Source organism: Marmota monax, unplaced genomic scaffold (genome assembly GCF_021218885.2).
Source record: "Marmota monax isolate L192 unplaced genomic scaffold, Marmota_monax_Labrador192_F-V1.1 WCK01_AAM20220418_F8-fsc00027, whole genome shotgun sequence".
Taxonomy (NCBI): Eukaryota; Metazoa; Chordata; class Mammalia; order Rodentia; family Sciuridae; genus Marmota; species Marmota monax.
In genome coordinates, this window is record NW_026694617.1 from 4,122,501 (window position 1) to 4,139,499 (window position 16,999).

The following is a 16,999-nucleotide window of genomic DNA, read 5'->3' on the forward strand; positions in this document are numbered from 1 at the left end:
CCTCTGGGATCTTTTCATTTAGCCCTAAACAAAGAAACAAATATGAGAAAAACCACAACTAAAAAAGTTAATTCAGTCACAGAGTAATCTTCTGAGGCCAAAAGTCCATCTAAATGCAATGAAGATTTGCTTTCATTAAAGACAGAGGTGAGGACAAAATCCGCAGTGGAAGTTATGATATGCTAGAAAGCAACACATGTGGATCACTGACCAAAACGATTATGTACTCAATGCAAATGCAGATTGCATATTGTTATATATATAGTACATTGTGTTTTTGTTTTCCCCCATCTGGTCAGTTCTTTTCGGTGGTGAGTACATGTTGTTAGAAGATGTCTTGTATGGTCTTAATCTTTGTTGTGTACTATTTTTTTATAGTCTTAAGTTATAATGAAAAAACAAAAAGTAGGAACCAAACATAAAAGGTCTAGTAAAGCCAAAAATTAATTTCATATTGATTTTAAAGTGATCTAGCTGAGTTTTTACACTGAAAGCAAAGATTATAGCAATTGTAGTCCATGGTATTTATTTTCAGTCAAACCAAAGTTACATATAATTCTGCCTCTGCTTATACGGGATATTAACACTAACAATACACTCCCTTCAAAGACTTGCGCAGGCCAAATTGTTGGAATGCTGGTTCTCTTGAAAACTCCAAACCCCAAAACTATGATAATGCATTATGGTGTAGTTGAAGATAGCATAGTCAGATGTTTGCTTAAAACCTAGAACTATACGTGTTGCTTTTCATGTGCTGTGCCAAGTCTTGATGATACTTTTTCCCCCAACCAAGGGACCTCATAACCTGATTATGGTTATTGCTTTACAAACAGTTTTGACAGAAGGTGGCTGCTAGAGCTTAACATATGTACTAGTTCCATGTGATGGAACCGGTTCTTGCAAACTAAGCTCATTGTTTATTCTTTGCTGAAGTCAGCAAATAGAGTTAGAGATACCCAGTCATCTATCACACCAAATAAAAGGACATAACGGCTTTCAAAAGGGTTTTCCCACTTACCCAAAAGGCTTTCTGAAAGCTTCTACCTCTGCAAAAAAAAAAGAAAAAAGAAAGAAAAAAAGAAAAAAAAAAGAAAGAAAAAAAGAAAAAAAAAGGGAAAAAAAAGAAAAAAAAACAAAAAAATTAGAACAATTATGGCAGATTGCATGAAACGTGAGAACGTCACAGTAACTGCTACTTTTCATTATGTTTGTCTTTGGGTCAGGATCAATGAACCGGAAGTTTGCGATAGAGTATGAAAAGAAAGATGGGTATTGTGAAGGAAGGTTTTCAGTCATCTAGGATCCTACTGTAAGGATTATCTGAAAGGGAAAATGGGTCTTTCAGGTGCTTGTTCAAAGGCTTTGATGGACTGGAAGTAACTGCGAGAGTTGTACCATCAGGAGGGTGGCCTAAGACTACAATGCTAAAGTATGCATACCTCAGTTACAAAACTTTTGAAAGGAAGTCTCAGCCACAGAATGCATATACCTGTAGAGTTTTGCATGGGTTTTATATGAATACAATTTTAAAAAATAGCTGCTTGCACATTATACCAGAAAAACCTCCAAAACTGCAATTGCTTTGAAAATAGATTTTAGGTTTTTTGGAGTTTTCTGAAATGCTTGGTCTGTATTTTGATAATTGTGCATATTATGTAAAAATGTTGGTGGACCCATAAATGACCAGACTTTTTCTAAGAAAAATGTTGCTTTAATGCATTTCATGAATTTTTACTCTTATATCATTGCTTGCTAGTAATAGCAAATCTGCTTTTCTGCATCTGCTTTGCGTAGCTATTGTAAGGCTTTGAACTAATGTATGTATTTATTGCTTGAACTTCTGTGCATACCTTATAAAGCATAATGTCTGACAATTTAAATGGCTCATGTATTCTTGCTTCTATCATAAGCTGATTATGGGGACTATGATCTTTTGTATACAGCAAATTTTAACTGTAGCACAAACATCTGTTTATGTATTGGTGGAATATACCTGTTTTATTTATCTTTTTTGAGGTAAACTAATTTTTGATACTTTTCATTACTGTGTACTATGTTCATACTTTGAATTCTCTGACGTTAGAAGTCATGGTTGAGAATTGTAACAGCTGTTATTCGTTCTGTATTCATGGCTTTCACTGCTGAATAAAATAAAGGACCAAACCTAGGATTTGAAAGAAAACTGTCTACCTCTAACACCAGGGAGTTATCAGATTTTATTTTACATAGTTTTAGTCTACAAAGACACAATTGCTTAAACCTAGTGGGCTTAAGGCTTATATTCTGTGTGGTTGGATTCATGGCACAGTTGTACTGTTTGAAAATCAATTAAAATTTTATGTGAATGTTACAAGTATCTGGTAGAATTACCACTAACTGGGTTTTCTTTAGATAACTCAGATATGGAGAAAATGTCATCAGCATTCTGGGTGTACAGCTGCTTAACTTCATAAGAATGCATTTCTTTGTGATTAGGGAATCGAAGAATAGTCAGCTAGGAATAGAGCTACAGAAGTACACTTAAAATAAACCATCCTGGACTTTAATGTCCCTGGGCAGATTCAGTCACAAAATCCAATAGACTGTTTTGCAAAGTTTCCAAATTGGGCGTTTACATTTTTGAGAATTTGTGAGACTTCGTCTTACATATGCCAATATTAACACAATTTGAACAATAGCATTATCAATTCCATTATGCTGTTGAAAGGAACATAGCTTACCCTTGTTTCACTAGTTCAGGTTGCAATGAAAGGGTTTTTTTTTTTTTCTTTTTGTCCACTTGGCAAATCTTACTTAGCAAAAAAGGATGTACATTTTACTATAGAATTAATGTATGAACAGTGTGTCACTACTGTTGGATGTAAAAATGTATATGAAACCATTTCATTCACTTGATTACATTTCTGAAGTATAAATAAAAAACTATAATTCTTTTTGACCCATTTATAACCACTAGGGTTTTATTCTTTCGGAGAGACCTTTCTACCATACCAGAGACAAACTATAAATTTGTGTACACATGTCCCATAATTTGCTTAAAATCATTTTCTTAGGAATGGGGGAATTTATAAACCAGACCATACTCAAATTGTGAGTCAGTGAAGAGGTGGGGGGTGCTCTTTGTCAAGCTCATTCAATTTAAAACCACCCTCAGGTTTAAAATTTGTCTCCTTACACTATCATCTCGTGTTTCCTTATTTATATTCTAAGAGAATTTGACACAATAAATTCTGAACCTTTGAAAAATGCCGAGGGAAAACCTGATTAGTTTACTCTCTCTAACTTTATGGCTTTTTTTCTTAGTTCTCTCCCCACCCCCCTTTGCCTTCAAATATCAGTCAAACCCATGGCATCTTGCTATGGTTTAGGGAAATGTACAGGGACAGGGTAAGAGTCTTCCAAGAGAATGGTTTTTTTAAGTTGTTAGGAATCCATTCCAGACTTACATTAGTGGCAACAGGCAAGATAAGACCTCTGTAGAGGAAAGTTTGCCTTTTTCTTTAACCCCCATATGTATTCCTAAATCTGTCATGATCAGGAGTGGAAGAAAAATGAATATATTGAGAATATTTTTATTTTGTGCATAATTTAATGTTTTCTGTCATAAAAGGATGCCTTGACTCAAGAGCTTTCCACAGGGTAACAGATTGTTTAAAAAGAAATGTAAGCATGAGATTAATTTTCTTGAACCTTAGAAACAACTTTTTCACTATTGATTTTTTAAAAGTCAATTATTAACTCGCCCTGTCCAGTGTATTTTGTGAACTTACTAAAGGCTACAATGAATCCAGTCCTGACATTTTATATATTTTAATATAGGGAAAACAATTTGGAGATCAACACTGACAATTTAAGAAAGAAGTAAAGCATTTGTTTGGCAAATGTTTTCTTCTTAACCCAGAATTCAAACTCATGTCATCATATCGTTAAAAATGCTGTTGCCAAATATATTTTATTGGGCCAATGTGAGGATTGAGCTGCTTGCTAAAAAGTTGGCCACAGAATTACTTTTGAATTTTTAAAAGTAAGACAAAAATGTCAAAATCTTAACTATACAAACAGTCACATTTCAACCATTTTCCCGGGCAGAAGAAAGGAAAGATGAGCTGCCAACTCTTCACTATTTAAATTTTTTTATAAAATGGTCTTTAGATAAATTCTAATATTTAAATGCTAAGAAAGAAAAAGAAAATAAGCAACATCTTTGCACTTTTGTTCTGTTTTTAAACTGCATAGAAAACTTTTAAAATGCTGGGCACAAAATTACATCAAGAGAATGTGTTATTTGACATATTGTTCCCTTTACCCTCTGTCTAGTTGCAATCAACCCAGATTAAAAGAAACCAGGCAGCACCTGGAAATAAAAGAGTTTGTAATTTTCTGGGAAATCCATCTTACAGGTGACTCTGCACTGTCAATAAGCCAGCATATACACATGTGTGCCTCTACACACAAAAGAACTTCAGAAGCAAAATGAACTTTAAACCCAGAAATATATTGTGATCTAACACCCTGTTGTGAAGGTTTATTTAGAGTTCTTCAAAATAAATATCAACCAATCTGATTCCTAGAGTTGAAGTTGAAGTGGGTGTTTGATTTTCAAAACTTCTATGGAAAACAAAAATTTCTACATGACAAAAATTGTCCCTTCCTTTATATTTGACAACCACTAGGGTCAACAAATTTGACAGTGAACATTTACATGCAGAAAGGAGGATGAACAGGGAGGAGAAAAGAAAATAAAAAGATGTATGGAAGAAAATGATCCTACTATGGACACATCATTTTTCAACTTGTCATGCAATGATAACTGGAGAGGGCATCAGTTTGAAACTGGATTAGCTGTATTACTCCCTGCTCAAACACTTGCAGAACCCCTTGTGCTCAAGTTGTTATTCCCTGCAGAGACCACGTGCAGTAACTTGCATGTTCCTGTAATAATAGCATCCAGAGATGCTGATATGAGGCATAGCCCCTAACCTACCATTCTCTTCTTCCCTTTGGAGACAGCATCACATAGAGTCTTGGAACATTTGACACAGGACACTTGACCTTGCCTCCCTGATCTTACTCTCCCTTAGATATATTGAAACAATGCTATAGAAAATGCAGTATTTAAAAATTATTAATTCACTTTGATCAAATGTGCAGGGGAAGTAAAAAAAATTACAAGACGTCCTAGGAGAAAATCATGAAACTTTAAAATGATATTTTTCCTAAAATAAAGTTATATGATCATATATTCAGATATCCTCCCAAAGCTTAAAAAAAAATAAAAAGCTTTTCCGTAAGTAAAAACTAAGGTAAATTGGGTAAGCAAAACACTGAGAGTCCTTGAAATTGAACTCTACACCTGCATGTAAATGTTTTATTTAGTGCCTTTCACCAAAGAAAGGACTCTGGAAAGCTGATCCACAAGAAATCAGACCAACAGAGCCCCATTTATTTACACTTACCAAGCATTTATTTACACTTATGGCTTTTCTGATAAGATTAGTTCAAACTTAATTTTTAAAAAAGATAGCAAAGGATTATACAATTTTAAAATCATTTTTCAGATCAAGCTATGTGAGCATCATGAAATAATCCAGTGTCTTTGGTTGCCTCCAACCTCAGACACGTGGTTCTCGATTATTTACCACTGTTGCAGGTTTATTTAATACTCATACAAATGTACTGTGACAATGTTTATTTCACTGCTCATTCTCCCTTCATTTTTGAAATATTCTCATGGTAGTCTCCAAAATAAAATGGAAATATTAACTTTCTCCCCACATAAATTTAAAGCTATTATTGGCTACTCTGTGCCACTGTTGTCATTTTGCCAAAAGAGTAGTTTTGGGCAAATAAACATCACTATCATAATTTTCTAAGGGGGACATTTTGACATTATAATGGTCATTTCTAGCATTTAGAGAGTTACTTGAAGGGTATATATGATGCATAAAATTTGAGAGAGATTCACATTGAGATCAGGCATTCAAAGAGGCTTCAGAATCACCTTGGAAGAAGTTAGGTGACATATTAAGGAATATTTCCAAAAATCTAATCAAAATCAGGGGGAAAGTTTTTTGTTATATGCCAAAGAACTCACAAATTATGGCTTGAAGAAAAGAGCTCATTTACTATACCTTCGGTCTTCATAAGCAATTATATCGAAGCCAATTAGGAAATTAATAGATAACAACTTTATTTTTAAATAAAGGTAACTATATTTAAGAAGTGGATTTGAAGTCAATAGCTTTTATTTCCCTGAACTGTAGTGCAGCCCTGAGCCCTTCATGGTGTGAGAGTTTCCTGTTCCAGACAGAGGGCATTGAAGGGAGTTAGCCAGCTGGGGATGTGTGAGTCCAATAAAGTCTAAAGGGAATAGGATTGAATGCAAAATCTGGGCCTGAGATGAAAAACTGCTTTAACGTCATTTGCCCAACTCTGATGCCTCATGGTTGTCTGGGAAACCCTTCACATAGTATAGGATCAATTAGTACATGATGAAGGATTCAGAGACCATATCCTCACTTTAGAAGAAATTGTGCCATTAGCTACTGTGATATCTGCCATGAGTACCGGAAAGGAAGTCAGATATGAAGCCCACTGATTTCCCAGTCCATTTTTAATTTCCAATGTCAACAAGATCAGAGAAAACTCACCATGGCATCTAAAACCTTGACAGTTATCAGTGGATAAAAACTGTATATTGGGAATAATTTCAAACTGGGATGCTTGGCACTAAAACTGGTTAAGTGGAAAGTGTAGTTGGTGAAATGTTGCATTTGATGGATTTTTGTTAGATATAAAGACCCAAGAATTACCAGAAATTATTGCATTTGGTGGGACTGAGGCACATGCTCAGGTGCCCAGAGGAGGATCTTTCAGCGAAGACTAAGTTTGACCTTTATGGGCTTCCTCATTGTTAACTTCTAGCCAAACCTTTAGATCATTGCAAGATCTGTGTTTGCTATATAGAAGTGAACATTGGTATAAAGCTATCTCTTTCTCAAAATCCTTAATGTAAATATTTCCAGTTCAAACTTTTCTTCTTTAGTACTAAGAGAAGGGATCTGGGGTGAGAACCCATGAAGCCCTCTAGTTAGAACTTGGCCAAGTTCATCTAACCATATTCTCAGATTTCCCACCTGAATGGAGAGATACATGACATGCGCATATCCTAGCAGTCACCTCTAGATTTAAGCCCTGCTATTCAACCCCTAGAACCCTAATTCCTATGGCCCTCCTCTTGAAATTTTGGAGTTCAAAAACAGCTCACAGGAACCATAGCAGCCATGATAGCCTTCACTCAGTGTCTCCCCATTCTCATTGTCCTGCCTGATGCTGCTTGTACAGCAGGCTGGAGTTCCACTGCCTGCTGATGTCACTATCTGGCACCACTCTCTTCTCTAAGAAGTGATTGCTACTCTGAGTTACCTCTTGACAAGATCCTGCCCCACCTCTGCTCCCATTATTTTTTCTGGGTTGGAAGAATCCACTTCCTGCCACCTTATTGAATGGAATAGCAACATAGGCACTTTGTGGCCAACAGTTGCAAGACAAAGCTGAAGTTACCATATTGTCTTGGAGCTCTCCCTTGACTCCTTCAGATTATTACATCCTGGAACTTCCTCCAATGCTTACTAGTTTAGCTTCTGTTCTCTTAGAAGTGGGGCTGGATCTGAAGATGATATGAATATTTCTAGTTAGAGGAAAAAACTAGAAGCTTTTTAGTACTGCTATGACACCAAGATGATATTTCTATTTCTTTCTCAAATAGAAAGTTCCTTCTCTATTTGGAGTCATATTCCAGATGTTGAGTGAGCATCTACCACCACCATCTATACCCTTTTATTGAAAGTCTCAATCATATAAGCCATCGAAATATCTTATCAGTGTGTGTGGTTAGGCACTAAGGAAAATAAATTCTCCATCAAAAAACCAACACTGAAAGTCATGGGGGTATCCAAGTTATACAGATAGAATAAATTCAGTTAACCCCTCACTATACAGTTCTGATGTGGGTCAGAGCAATTTATGACTCTGCATTACTATTAGCTGGAGGCTTGACACCAAGGTCTCCTGATTTCCTTCTCACCTTTCCTTTGTTCCATCAGCACATGGGCTGCTCAAACCAACTTGGTAGTGTTGAGAAAAAGGTTGGCAAGGATTTCTTTGAACAATTATGAATAAGAAGTTTGATTTCATCATAGCTCTTAGAAAAAGTGTCAAATCATATTGTTGATATGTTTAGGAATAAAGTGTTGGGTGTCCATGTTATAAGAATCTTGTAAAGTTTTTCATCCTTTCACTGAGAATATACATGTCTAGTGCTAATTTGAGGATTCAAACCTGTGGAATAGATCCTCTCTAATACTCAGGATTTATGTAGAAGTTTACTGGAAACAAAGAAGTTTAAAAAAAAAAAAAGCCTAAATAGCTATACCAGAACATAGAACAGGAAAATTTGAAGCTACAGTCCTAAATGCTGAGGTGGTGAATTTACACATATGCCCCCTTCTTGCTGCATTTTGAAAAAAAAAAAAAAAAAAAAAAACAATATCCTGGATGTGGGAGTGGGGAAATACTGGTCCCATGCAAATACACATCTTATTGTATTTTTAAAGGAAGCAAACCCAGCACATGGATGTGCACGGCCTAGAACTAGGTCCCTGGAGACGTCTTCTCCAGCAATTGTTCACTGATTTGTTGGGTTGCCTTAAACAGATAACTTCACCCTCTGAGTTGCAGTTTGCTCATCTGTTGATAAAAGAGAGGGAGAGGGAGAGGGAGAGGGAGAGAGGAGAGAGGGGAGAGAGAGAGAGAGAGAGAGAGAGAGAGAGAGAGGGAGAGAAGAAAAAAGGTGTTTCATCAGATGTCCTTGAAGATCCCTTTGGGCTTCAGAATCATTTGATTCACTCTCTTAAAAATCTAAACCCAATGACTAAATTTAGTAATCATGATCTAAGAAATGATTTTTTTTCAAAAGGTAAAAAGAAAGCAAATGCGTGCAGCTTTTGAGAGCTAATCAATATCCAACTTCAATAAATAATGAGTTATTTGTTCTGATTGAGGGAAGCTGGCTTGGAGTGAGGAGACTGGGTGATTCAGAATTACAAATCTCGGTTTCTGAGCTACTTTACAGCTAATTGGCTGTGCAGTTATGGGGTCATAGTAGCTGCCTGTGTCTTTTTGTATCAAAAATGCTGCAAGAAAAAGAGAACGGATAGAGGGGGAGAAAAAATGAAGGCAGAAGGGAAAAGTCCCGCCGGCTGGTCTGAGTAGATTCTAAATCCTGGTGGTAAAGCTTAAGGGGCTCCTCATCTAATAGTTCAGGTTCCTTCACTACAGAAGCAGGGTGATGAGCAAACCTACTTCACAGGGCTTCTTGACAAATGATTTAATAAGTGAAGGCACTCATTTACTTATTGGTGTCAGTGACAAGCCAGACCCTATTCTAGGCCCTGGAGAACACAGCAGTGAACAAGCCACACAGAGCCCCACCCTCAGGGAGCTCATGTCCCTAATGAGTCTAAGAGAATCATAAGCACAAAAGTACTAGGGCGAATACTAGGCACATAGGAATTTCTCGATTCATGTTAGAATCATTCTTGTCACATCTAAGTTAGTGAAGAAATAGATACATTTTAAAAATGTACTCAGAAATTCCTTTGTATAGGATCCCTTTTTTGAATATCATGAATTTGGTCACTTCTTTCTCCTCCATTGTTCCTTTTGTCTTTTATTTGTTTGTTTTAGTCTCATTTAATATATCTAACTCTTGAGTTGCTTGTCAACTGAAAACAGGATAAAAAATTTATTAATAAATTAAGAATAGACCAAAGTAGAAAGGAAGCAGATACAAACAGAAACTAGGTTGAAGGAATTGCAGGATCATTGCCTTCTTTTTCCCACAGGTGGTGGGGATGGCCCATCGACCTCTACCTAGAATGATCTTTCTAATTTATTTTTATGGGCTTTTCCTATGATGCCCCCTACCTTGTTTTTCCTTTATACTTTTTGAAAACCCAACTGGAAAGCCATTATAAAACATTAACTCTTTCTTTCTGTTTGGAATTGCTGCCATAGCAATCCTAATTCAGCTTGAGGCAATGTGGGTTCTTCTGGTTGAGCAAAGCAAAGGAAAAATTGAACAGCAAACTGCAGACCAAAATTAATATTTTAAGGCTTTTCTTGCTACATCCCAGTTACAGTGTCTGTAACTTATTTTAAAATTCTCTAGCATAGACCGTGTATTTTATAATGTGTGTGTAAATTCAATTTGTACTAGATTTTGGATGTCAGATAATATCTTAAGTTCCGTATACAGCAATGCTATTCCAAAGATGGCGTGTTGGCTTGGATAAAAGATAATAAAGAGTCCATCCTCCAGAGGTAGTTTTGACAAGCACTTGAGATTAACATTATCTAAATCTGATGTAAAAGGTTTACTAATTAGCAAAGTGCATAGGAATAACTTATTAGTGGAATGAGCAGAATTAAAATGGATGATTGGTTACAGGAAAAATAAAATATGAAGCCCTTTTTGTACTTGAAGGACCAAGACAAGCCAACAGGAGCTATAGCATCTTTGGACTATCAGAAATTCCATTTGACTCTCTGTAACACTGCTTACCAGAAGATTTTTGCTATGGTCTGAGTGTTTCTGTTTCCATAAATTTATATGTAACCAATTTTAATCCCTAAGGTGATGGCATTAAGAGAAAAGACCCTTTAGGATTTGATTAAGTCATAAAGGTAGAGCCCTCATTATTGGGACTAGTGTCCTTACAAATGGGGCCCTGGATAGTTAGCTTGTCCCTTCAACCATATGAAGACACAGTTCATGTCTATAAACCAAGAAGTGGACCCTCATCAGATATTTAATCTGGTGACACCTTGACTTAGACTTTTTAATCTCCAAAACTGAGGAATGAATTTCTGTTGTAGCTACTGAGTTTAGGCATTTTAGTCTAGCAGCCTGAAGTTATCCTCTGGTTTCATAGTCCATGTCACTACCATAATTGCCTACAGCAGCAAGTCACCCATCAACCCAGGTATATTCTGGTTTTGACCCCAAGGTGTCCCCCATGAAATTTAAACTGCTGCTGCCCAAGCCCAGTTTATACATGTCATTACCTTTTCTCAAAAGGGAGGAAAAAGATGTGAGAAATCCAACTAAGAGTCCTAGGCACAGTGTCCTAAAGTGGAAATAAGGGATAAGTCTACATAGTACTTGCTCTGTTGACATCTGTGCTCCAGAAATTCTAGGTGACTCTTAGCAGAGTAAGAATGTTGTAAAGGTTAACTACTTAGTGTTTATTTTCATAACCAATAAATGAGTCTCCTGGAAAGAATTTCAGAAAAAAAACATTTTTATTTTTAAATCATAATAGCTTATGTTAAAGATTGTTATTCTTTTCATGAACTACTCCAAACTTCTAAGTCATGACTACATAGTAAGTGGTCTCAATATCATGCAAAGTGACATCCTCTTGATGCCACTGATTACCAGTGATGATGAGTTCCATTTTCCCCAGATGTTGAAGATTGAATATCTGAGAAACCCCAAGGCAGCCTAGAAAACAAGTTTTATTTGAAGAATAGAAACAGACTTCTCTGAAGAGAAGGGGACCCAGAGTTGGTATCCAAGATGTGGAAGAGTCCTGCCCCTTTTATACATTTTAGATTATTTTTTTCTCATACCTACTTCTCCCTCATCTCTCTCTATATCCTGCTTAAATGACCAGTGACCAGGATGAGCCAAATGGGCAGGAGAAGAGTTGGTGGAGTCATCCAGGTAGGATGGTTAACAACCCAGGAGGTATTAATTAACAACTCTGACAACTCCCAAGGCAGGTTACCTTAGCAACAAGTTGGAGCAAGAGCAGCAGGAAGGGCTTTGGAAGGAGGAGGGGGAAAGGGCAGCATTTGATTTTCTTTCTAACCTTCCAGACGGGATGCAATTGTTTATTATATACATTGACTAGCTTTTTGTCTCCCAGCTTCACTCTTATCAGTTCTCAGTAAGGAAAAACCTAAATGTGGACCATTCAAGAATTAAGAATGCAACCATTCTCTATTATCAATAGATGAATGAATAAAAAAAGTGGCATATATATTGCTGAGTAATGGAATATTGCTCAGCAATAAAAGACAATAAAATCATGGCATTTGCAGGTAAATGGATGGAGTTAGAGAAGATAATACTGAGTGAAGTTAGCCAATCCCCAAAAAAACCAAATGCTGAATGTTTTCTGTAATATAAGAAGGCTGATTCATAGTGGGATAGGGAGCAGGAGCATGGGAGGAATAGATGAACTCTAGATAAGGCAGAAGGGTTGGAGGGGAAGGGAGGTGACATGGATGATGGTGGAATGTGATGATCATTATTATCCAAAGTATATGTATGAAGACACAAATTGGTGTGAATATATTGTGTATACAACCAGACATATGAAAACTTGTTCTCTATGTGTAATAAGATTTGTAATGCATTCCACTATCATAAAGAAAATAAATAAATAAATAAAAATATTAAACCTCCATTGTAATGGAAGTTCACTTAAAACTTTCTAGATAGAGTTTATAATTGGGTTTTGAAAATCTTATTTTCAGTACCCTCCTCAACTCTTTCAATATTGATTGAGTTTTTTTTTAATATGCTGATGCACTATCCTACATAAGTTCTCATGTTATCATATTTGATGCTCATAACAAATTTGTGGTGATAAATCTCTTTTATCAGATAAGAAAATGGAAAGTTGAAAAGGACTACAATGACATCAAAAATGTCACAGAATTTGCCAATAAGGAACTAGAATTTAAGAACAAATCTTGCTGCTTGCCCAAGAAACATCAGTTTTGTTTTACACAAGAAGACATTTTAATGAAGGAATATTAAAAATTCCCATTTAAAGTTTAAACTATAACGGACAGAAGTTACCAGAATTACAGGACCATTATGTGGAATATCTTCAGGAATTAATTGCAAGAACATACATTCTTAGAGGCCTAAAATTCTATATTGTGATGACAAATATGGCCATTTTTAAATATGTTTATTTATGGTCTGCTTAATTTCCCAAATTATTATAGGTAGCAGCATAAGTGACATTTAGGACCCCCAAAGGAATCAATGTGTAATAGTTTTGAAATTAATTAGAAACAAAATGTGTTAGATTGGCTGTGAAAATCTTAGTGGATGCTGTGATATGACTGGTGGTTGGAGAGCAAAATATTCAGAGGCTGTGGTGTTTTTGGAGGTAAGAAGTCTCATATCAGAAAAACTCAGGTATCAGACATTAAGTCAATTTCTACCACGTGCCTACTTGAAGAGACATTTCTTAAATAAGGGACCACATGGCTTAGCCATTCTCAGTACTCAGAACTAACCCTCTACCTAGTACAGATACTCATTGAAATTAATCACAGTTATATGATGTGGCTTAATGCAAACATATAGTCCTTTTCATCAGAAATTTTTAAAATTATGACTAAAACTACTTTTAACATTGCCGCAGTCCTGCTGCAACAAAATAACCGGGGTGGGGGGCAGGGTGATGACGAGCAACTTGTGTACATTGATACAGCTGGAGTGGGAGCCATTTATTGTAGGACAGGAGGAGTATATATACATTCCACACAGCTTATCTTAATTAACATAAACTAGATACAGCAGTCAACCAATAAGGAATCTCCACACTTAATGGCTTGATGGCGTTACTTCACAAACCACTCCCTCTGGCAAAATGCCAGGCGCCATCTTGACTTGTTTACAGACCCTAACATAACATTCTCTGTTTCTTTTTCCTTTTAAAAATCTATTTGGGGCAGTGTTTGCAGGTATAATAAACTTTGGATCCATTGGCTAGCTTACTTGAAAAATGTTTTGAAAAGTTAAAAACATATAAAATTATCTCCATAACATTTCTTCTTTCCTCTGTTAGTTCTAAGAAATTGAGAACAAAAGCATTACTAACCTAGGCTTTTAGCAGAAATGTAATTGCTTACACATCCAAACACATCAGTGAGTTTTCAACAAGCGATTCGAAAGCCAACTGTGTTGAAAACGTGCTTCTCATTCAGAGGAGACCACGCCCCAGGGCTCACCCACTTTGTCCTCTTCAGTCCTAAAGTTCAGTTAGCACCAGTCCATTCCTTAGCCACTTGTTGAAAATATAATGGAACCACTGTGTGGTCTTAATGGATTGGGTACAAATGAAGGAACCAAGGATGCCTGTCTCTAAAGGGTTCTAATAGCTCTGGTCAATTTTGTCTGTCAAAGGGTACTGATAATGGATACCTGTGTGCCAGAAACCATACATAGTGCATCATGGATGATGTAGGGGTGCTGGGCAGGATAGCTTGGGTCTGTAATCTCAGGGGCTCAGGAGGCTGAGGCAGTAGGATCCCAAGTTCAAAGCAAGCCTTAGCAAAAGCGAGGCTCTAAGCAACTCAGTGAGACCTGTCTCTAAATAAAATACAAAATATAGCTGGGAATGTGGCTCAGTGGTTGAGTGCCCATGTTCAGTCCCTGGTACATGCCCACACACACACACACACACACACACAATGGATGATGTCAGAGTGATAACATCAAAGACCAATTTTTAGTATACATATCATATGAACAATCATTCAATTTCAAAGAAAAATGTTTCCATTGTATATTTGATATCAGGTAAATTTCTCCATTTTTATCTCCCACCCAAAGTTAATTTGTACTGGCGATTTGGAAACGCACTTTCCATCTCTTGGAATTTTCTAATTACAACATGGATGTTTTGAATGATTTGGATGTGCACAGATATCAAAATAAAGCAGGAGCATCATTTTATTCATTTTGGTTTTCTGGTTGTATAGAGAGAAATATCTTGTCACAATTGGTTTTAAGGTTTTCAGATAACACAGGACAGGTAACTGTCCTATCCCTTTGCCAAGCTCTTGGTTGAATTGGCTTTAGTCATTTGGCTGATCATCTAAGAAGTCATTCTTTAGGATCAGCCCCATAGTGTTGGGATGAGCTGTGTGCTCTGAAGTAGTTTCCCTAATAAGTGCTAAATGTTGTTCTCATTCCCTACAGGCTACCACATAAATGCAGGAGATGAAATCTGAATGCTAGCTGGCTGACCAAGCAGAAAGAATAACATGACTTCCGCTTAGGCAACAAATTCCATTTTCTTTCCCTCAAGTGTTTGTTGATTTCCTGTTGACCATCACCTGAGACAAAGGCTAATGCAGAAACTACACATTTACAAGTCAAGCTGACTCTTGGGCTCTGTGTTAGTTTCCTATTGCTGCTCTAACATATTACCACCAGCTCAGTGCCTTACAACAACACAAATTTATCATCCAGTGTTTTTTCACATGTCCTGATGGACTTAAATCAAGGTGTCAGCAAGCCTGCATTCTTTCTTGGAGGCTCTCAGGGAGAATCTGTTTACTGCATATTCAGCTTTGAAAGATGTCTTTTGTCCTGTGGTCCTCAGTTTATGGCTCTCTCCCTTCACCCTTAAATCCAGCAACAGGGGGTCAAGTCCTTCTCACATCTGGTTACTGTGACCTCTCCTGCTTGCCTCTTCCTCTTATGATTATGCTGGGTCCCTTACAGATATTCCTGTTTAACTGATTAGCAAACAATTCCATTCTTTAACTCTCCTCTGCTGTGTGACAACATAGAGTTAAGGTGTAGCTATCTTTGAGTGAGGGGGGCATTATTCTGCCTACCACAGACTCATTTTCATTTTGACTAATAAAGATAAAGGAAATTTCAGCTAACATTTGCAAAAACCAGTACAAAACCTACCTGGTGACAGTACACAGAAAAACTTATCTTCCAGACAGGTCTGTACATAGCTCTTTGCTCTTCCCAACAGCTCTAAATGGCTTTGCTTGTAGCCAGCAGATTGTAAGATTCAACGATCTTTGGTTCCATATTGTCTGTATTCGAACTTCACTGAGCCCCTTCCCTCCCCACCTGCCTTTGTGTGGGCAGTGCGGCTCTGCTCTCAGTAACGAGCCCCTCTGCCACAGAGCAGACCTTTTGAAGAGTACCTACTTTTCATCATACCAAAGGATGAGCTCACACACGTCCACACTTGCCTTTGTTCCCTCCAGGCCTCCATACCTCATGAGTTGTCTCTTTGCTTTCAGGGGGAATCAAGGTAGCAGACCTCAACAGCATTCTGTTCAGGGTTGAGGGAGAGGCAGCGGAGAGGGGATTTAGGTTATATCCAATGACCACCTCTTTCCTGGGTTTGCCCTCACAGCAGCTGGAGGGCTTGGAGGTGCTAAGCCCTCTGATTTAGAACTACACAGGTCTGAAGGCTGAGCATTTTCTATGAAGGGCCTTCATCTTTGGAATTCCCTCTCCAAGCCTATTGACCTAGATGGCCTGAAGTAGATTCTATCTCACTAGTAAAGTAGATTTCAGAGTTAATATGGCCAAGCTGATTTGGATTATTTATTTTCAATGTTAGCCACAGTTGTGGAATTCTTAGATGTGTGCAGGAAATGAGCACATCTTTAGAAATCTCAGGAACAAACAGCCTTGCCTGACACACGAGAGGTTTTGACTAATTTTTTTGTGTTGTTTGTGCCTTGCTCTGAATACTGAGCCTACACTCTGTGGCTATTTCTTCTATGTTGTTTTCTTGTCACAATACCTGACCTGTGCCTATGTTTTACTACTTTGGGTGCCTGTCTATCTTGAGAGCAAATGGCTGATGAAAATAAATGTAAATAAAGTGTGTGGCTTGCCTACATATTGAGTCAGTCGTACTAGTCTTTGGGGGCACTGGAGTAAGGTGAACGGGAAGGAAGTTATTAGCTTTCCAGCAGGGGCGAAGAGAAAAGCCAGTTCTGTCAAAAGTGAATGTTGAAACAAAAGAAAATAACCCTGTCCCAAATGCTCTGGGCTGAATCAGCCTTCCTGGGGTCTTATTCTGGTTCAGAGATAGCTCTGTCCTTGAAGTACTCTCTGTTGAGTGACACTAGTCCATGGTATCAA

The 16,999-nt window shown here is 37.2% G+C and overlaps 1 protein-coding gene across 13 annotated transcripts in view; it reads left to right on the forward strand.

Moving 5' to 3' along the window:
- Foxp2 (forkhead box P2) overlaps positions 1-2,952 on the forward strand; it is a 547,259-nt gene extending 544,307 nt beyond the window's left edge. For all 13 annotated transcript variants that reach the window (XM_058572107.1, XM_058572108.1, XM_058572106.1 and 10 more), the window contains one exon: positions 1-2,952. This exon is cut by the window's left edge and continues 1,118 nt beyond it. The gene's annotated coding sequence lies outside the window, so the exon portion shown is untranslated.
- Positions 2,953-16,999: the final 14,047 nt, after the last annotated feature.